Here is a 6,251-nt window from a genome sequence, read left to right as displayed (position 1 = left end):
CATCCAAAAAGGCTGCCATCACTCCTAGGGACGTGTCTTCGAAGGGGAAGTTACCCTTTCAGCCAAGCCATGGTACGGGCAAGGGGGTAATGACTTCCTCTGGTCCCGTCATCGAGGGCCCTTATTGCCTTCTGACCCATAAGGACTATGCTGTCGGGGAAGTGGGATCCTTCATAAAGCCGACAGATATAGGGCCTTGCGATCTATTTGGGACGGAGGACTTGGGGGCATCAGCTCTTTTCGATCCTGCTAGGGTATGCTCACTCCCTCAGGTTAAGTTGGTTTCGCTTCTTTTTGATTCATTTGATTGACGCCTGTGTCTTTTTCAGGCCTTGGTGCGAGTTAAGGCCCTTCAGGATCGTTGTGTTGCCAAGGAGGGGGTCGTCGGCCGGGTTAGGAAACATAATGCCAATTTGATGAATGAGCAAGGGCAATACAAGGAGGCTGTCCATACGCTAAATAATGAGCTGAAGGAGGTAAGGGGGAAGCTGGAGGAGGCTGATCGTCAGAAGGAGAAGCTGCAGCAGGAGGTGACGGCTTTGCGCGAAAAGGTGGAGACGACTGGGACTGACGCTGTCCAAGAATTTAAGGCGTTGCAATCATTTATTGACTCTTGTACCGACTATTATGGCACTGGGTTTGATGATTGCCTTAAACAAGTTGCGTCAGTTTTCCTAGAGCTGGACCTATTTAGGATTACGATGGATGATGAAGGTGACAGCTCCCCTGAGTCCAATCCTCCTCCCAAGGATGACGGTGTCGTCATTCTCGCCCAACCTGCTACCAATCCTCCTCATACTCCTGCTTCTAACCCTCCAATGGTTTTGTAGATGTTGAAAATCCTGAGCCTCAGAAAGATGATGGGAACCCTGCTGACACTCCTACTACCTAATTTCTTTATGTGTATTTCACTTATTTTGCAAACAATTGTTTAAGTGCCCCTTTGGCTTTTTGGGCTTTTATTTGTAGACAGTTTATTTTGTTATATGGCATGTTACTCCTGTCATTTTCTACTTTTTTAATCAATAATTCTGTTGGATGAATTCGTCGGCCTGTAATCCTGTCTGTTTTGGGAAACCCGTTGACTTTTAAGGGTGGATTTGTTCAAAAGAAAAATCTGTTGACATGGGTTTCGTGTAACTTATGTTCTTTTTTGAGCCCGTCCATCTCATCCTTTTGAGTTTGATAAGCTCGTTGGTTTAATGAACTTTACCTTTGGGCATTTGATTGTGTTGCTAACCTTATGACCTCGTCCATTTTGTAGACTTGTAAGGAACGTTATTTTTCATAGGCTCGTCACCTTTGTAGCTTCACCCATGTTATGTATTTAATGATCCCGTCGTTCTTACTAGCCCGTCAGCTTTATAGCCTCGTCCATGTTATGGACTTTAATCAACCTTGTTATTTTTATAATCTCACCTATTTTAATGAGACCGTCGGCCATATTATGGACTTAATGACCTTGTCATTTTTGTAAGCCCATCGGTTTTATAACCTTGTCCATGTGATGATAGTCTCATCCATTTGGCGAGACCGTCAGCGTTTTAGCTTCTGTCCATATTGTGGACTTGATGACCTTGTCATTTTTGTAAGCCCATCAGTTTTATAACCTTGTCCATGTGATAGTCTCATCCATTTGGTGAGGCCGTCAGCTTTTAACTTCTGTCCATATTATACACTTAATGACCTCATTTTATAGTCTCATCCATTTGGTGAGACCGTCGGCTTTTGCGAACTTCAAACTGTCCATTCTTGTCGACTTAGCCGTATACTTTAGTCGTCTACTTTTGTGAACTTAGTCGTCCACTTTTGTGAACTTTAAACTGTCTATTCTTGCGGACTTAGCCGTTTACTTTAGTTGTCTACTTTTGTGAACTTAGTCGTCCACTTTTGTGAACATAATTGTCCACTTTTGTGAACTTCAGACTGTCCCTTCTTGTGGACTTAGCTGTTTACTTTAGTCGTCCACTTTTGTGAACTTAGTCGTCCACTTTTGTGAACATAATCGTCCACTTTTGCGTACTGTAGATAGAAACTTCAGTAATTTTTTAATAAACTCCTCTTATTGCCATGCATTCGTAAATAAAAGTAGTTCGAAAATCAAATCCTGCCCTTTGGGCTTAAAAGGAAAAAGAGGTATTGTTGCGAAAACTAAAGTAAATGATAAAACTGAGGAGTATAACTAAAATTTGCTATGGTGAACTGTAAAAAAAAAAGGGGGGGGGGGATTGGTCTCCATGCCATCATCCCTACTGGTAATATTTCCACAAGTGCTCGGTGTTCCATAGATGTGGCAGCTTCTGTCCGTCCAACATCTCTAGGTGGTAAGTGCCTTTCCTTTGCCATGACGTGACTTGGTAAGATCCTTCCCAATTGGGGCCGAGCTTCCCCTGGGTAGGGTCTCTAGCAGCACCCATGACTCTCCTGAGAATGAGATCCCCAACTTGGAAGTCTCTGTGTCGGACCCGGGAGTTGTAATGCTTGGTCATGCGGTCCTGGTACCATGCGAACCTTTGTTCTGCCGTCGCCCTGACTTCGTCCACTAGGTCAAGCTGTAGTTGCAAGGCCTCATTGTTCGTACTCTCGTCATGGTTGTTTACCCTGTAGCTTATGAGTCCGACTTCAGCCGGGATGACCGCTTCGCTCCCATATGTTAACCGGAATGGTGTTTCTCCCGTGGGTATCCTTGCCGTTGTCTTGTATGCCCATAGTATGCTTGGCAACTCTTTAGGCCATATACCCTTTGACCCCTCGAGCCGAGTCTTGATAATCTTGAGCAAGGATCGGTTTGTGACTTCGACTTGTTCGTTAGCCTGAGGGTGGGCGGGGGAGGAGTAGTGGTTTCTTATCCCTAACTGTGAGCAAAAGTCTCAGAAGGAGTCATTGTCGAATTGCTTCCCATTATCCGAGACTAAGACACCTAGGGATGCCAAACCTGCATATGATGTATCTCCAGACGAAACTCTGCACGTTTTTCTCCGTGATGGTGGCCAAGGCTTCAGCTTCCACCCACTTTGTAAAATAGTCAATGCCCACTACCAGGAATTTCAGCTGTCGTAATGCTGTAGGGAACGGTCCCATAATATCTAATCCCTACAGACGGCGCCAATTGATGATGCCGAAAAAGTCACCAGTGAGCCACAGGTACTTGCACACTTGAAATAGCACTTGCACAATACAAAAGAGAAGACCTTGTAGAGAGCACCGGTGTGGTGTCGGCCAAGTACCCTCCGAAGGTCAAGTTAGAACTTCTTACAACTCTAGAGTGCTAGAGAGAGGTGAATTATGTGTACCTTGGCTAGTGAGGGTACTGGGGCTTTTATAGTAGTAGAGGGTTGACATCTCTTCCTTGGTGCGGAAGTCTTTTCCTTATAGGAGTCTTCTTGGGCATATTTGGCGGGATCCTTTCCTTATAGGGATCCTTTGAGTAGCATCAAACGTGGAGGGCAAGGCATTTCCTTATATATGCAATCGTGGGCAGCAAGTAAACTTGCATCAGGGTTGTCAGCTTATCTTGTTTCCTTCAGCCTTACTGGTGTCAGTTTGTTTATGTCATCAACCTTTAGGTGTGCCTTGCGGACTCCCTTCATTGCCCCAATTTAGAACATCATTTGTTAACACCTACAAGAGGAAGCTAACGGTTGTAACTGTACCCGTCAGCTTGATGGCCTTATCTAAAACTGTCAGCTTTATGCTTTATATAAGTAAGTACTATTTTTATCCTTATCAGTAAACATCCCCTATTTTTTGTTTACAACATTTTTTCTTATAAATAATTAAACTTCATTGGGAAAAAAAAATGATGGAATACAAAGAACCCAAGCACATAGGCAGTGTGTGCTAAGGAAACAGAAAAACACCAAATCTAAGACTCATGAAACGTACATTTGTCAATCAAATCAGATAAAGAGATAAAAGTGAAAATACCTGGATTTATCCATTCAAATAAAATCTGGGAAAAAAAAAAAGGGATAGTTTATTTTTCTATTACAATTTGCATTTGCAAATTGTGACTATTGGCAGAATCCCATTGCATGTCAAATATTTTCATGGACACAATACCACTCTATATCGAATATCTTTAATTCAAGCGCACAATACCACTGTCCTATATCATGCTGTAGCAAGAATATGTAACTGTCTTTCCCAATTCCTCTTCTCATAAAAAAAAAAAAAAATCTTGTTACCTCTATTATTTGTTTAGTTGATTTTTTTTTTAATATACATCAATTTTCATTCATATTTGAGTCTATACATTAAAAATAATGTTCTTACTTCACTATATTAACGCTAAATTCTTGATTATATCTAATACTATTGAGGGTCCATTTGGATACAATTTATTTTTGCTGAAATTGAAAACTGAAAACACTGTAGCAAAATAATTTTTAAATATGTAAATAGTACTATGAGCCCCATTTTTTTTTTTTTTTTTTCTGAATAAAGTGGTTGTAGGTCCCATGAACAGTACTGTTACAGTGTGTGAACAGTGCTGCTACATGTGAGGGATTTCACAATTTGCTCCAATACCAATGGGTTTGGTCTGCGATTGAATGCTATAAAAGATATGTGCCCCCTCATCCTTCACCAATTGGTGGTTGGATGGATTGGTAAGGCACACGGTCCGACAAGTGGTATCAGAGCCAAGGTCATAGGTTCGAGTCGTTGGAGCCGCATTGTGAGGGCGGGATTGTGAGGGATTTCACAATTTGCTCCAATACCAATGGGTTTGGTCTGCGATTGAATGCTATAAAAGATATGTGCCCCCTCATCCTTCACCAATTGGTGGTTGGATGGATTGGTAAGGCACACGGTCCGACACTACAGTACGTGAACAGTGATAATTGTCCCCTGACCTAAAGCAAAACGCGTAAAAAAAAAAAAAAAGAAGAATAAGAAGCAGAAAACGTAAACGCAGTAGACGTGATGCGGATCCAAACACATACTAAATCTAACTAATGTACCAAGAACTAGGATTGTTTATATTTTTGATTAATCATTATGATGATTTAACTTTTAAAAGTTAAGTATGGACAAGTTAGAGCTATTTATACATTGATCAAAACTAAACAATTTAGAAAGCAATATAACTTTGGATTCCAATAATGAATTTTCAATTCCCAAATAGTGTACTTTCAAATCTATGATTTTATTTTTAATAGATAATTTGGTTGCCTATTTGGAATTTGCTTATTTTGTTGAAACTGAAAACTTTTTGCTAAAAATACTGTAGATAAATGTAAATGTGAGCTGAAATAGTATAGTGGGACCCATGAATAGTACCAAAAAGTGCAATAGGGCCCATAAATAGTAGAAAAAAGAAACTAAATAGTAAAATAAGTTGGTTTTTTAAGCTAAGCCAAACACACACTATATTAAGAGAGAAATTGTTGAGAAATGAATACTTTAACTCAAATTTGATACTTAATTATTTTAGTTTTCTAAAAGTACTAAAGTTTAAGTTATATATTTTCGTTTTTTTTTTACTATTATATATAACATAATATATAGTATACAAAGAAAAAAAACTTAATTATAATAGAATTAATTTGGCCACCAAAGTAAATTATTGGGTTTATTATTAGGATGACAAAAATGACATTGGACAGCAGCACCTATCGTCAGAGACACCGCTACCCGGACCAGGAAACCCACTTTCAAAGATAAAATTATAAAGGAAACCGAAAATATATATTTTACAAATTTAACTATATTTTAACTGCAAACAAACACTTGAAAATTGGAAAACATATTCGGAAAAATATTTTACGAGCATAACAAAATTAAGGGAGGGGGGGGGGGGGGGGGAGTGTATGTAGTTGTAGTGATAGACCTGGGATGATTTTGAGGCCTTCCTTGCAAGCAAGAACCGCAGCGCTTTTAGTAAAGTTGGTGGCATCAACCTTGGCAACAGCAGCACAGCTGTAACCATAAGAGGTCAAACACAAGCCCTTCACCGAATTGCTTGTAGAGGAAATATAATCCGAAATCCCCATATAAATCCAATGTGGGATTAATCTTGAGCCTAATTAACTAGGGGTCTGTTTGAATACAACTTATTTTTGCTGAAATTGAAAACTAAAAACTGAAAACATTGTAGCAAAATAATTTTTAAATGTGTAAATAGTACTGTGGGACCCATTTTTAATATTTTTTTTTCTAAATAAAATGATTGTGGGTCCTATAAACAGTGCTATTACAGCACTTGAACAGTGATAATTGTCCCCTAGCCAAAAGCAAAGCACGTAAAA

Source organism: Quercus lobata, chromosome 8 (genome assembly GCF_001633185.2).
Source record: "Quercus lobata isolate SW786 chromosome 8, ValleyOak3.0 Primary Assembly, whole genome shotgun sequence".
NCBI classification, from domain to species: Eukaryota; Viridiplantae; Streptophyta; class Magnoliopsida; order Fagales; family Fagaceae; genus Quercus; species Quercus lobata.
The sequence above is the reverse complement of the archived record's forward strand: the minus strand, read 5'-3'. Positions refer to the sequence as shown.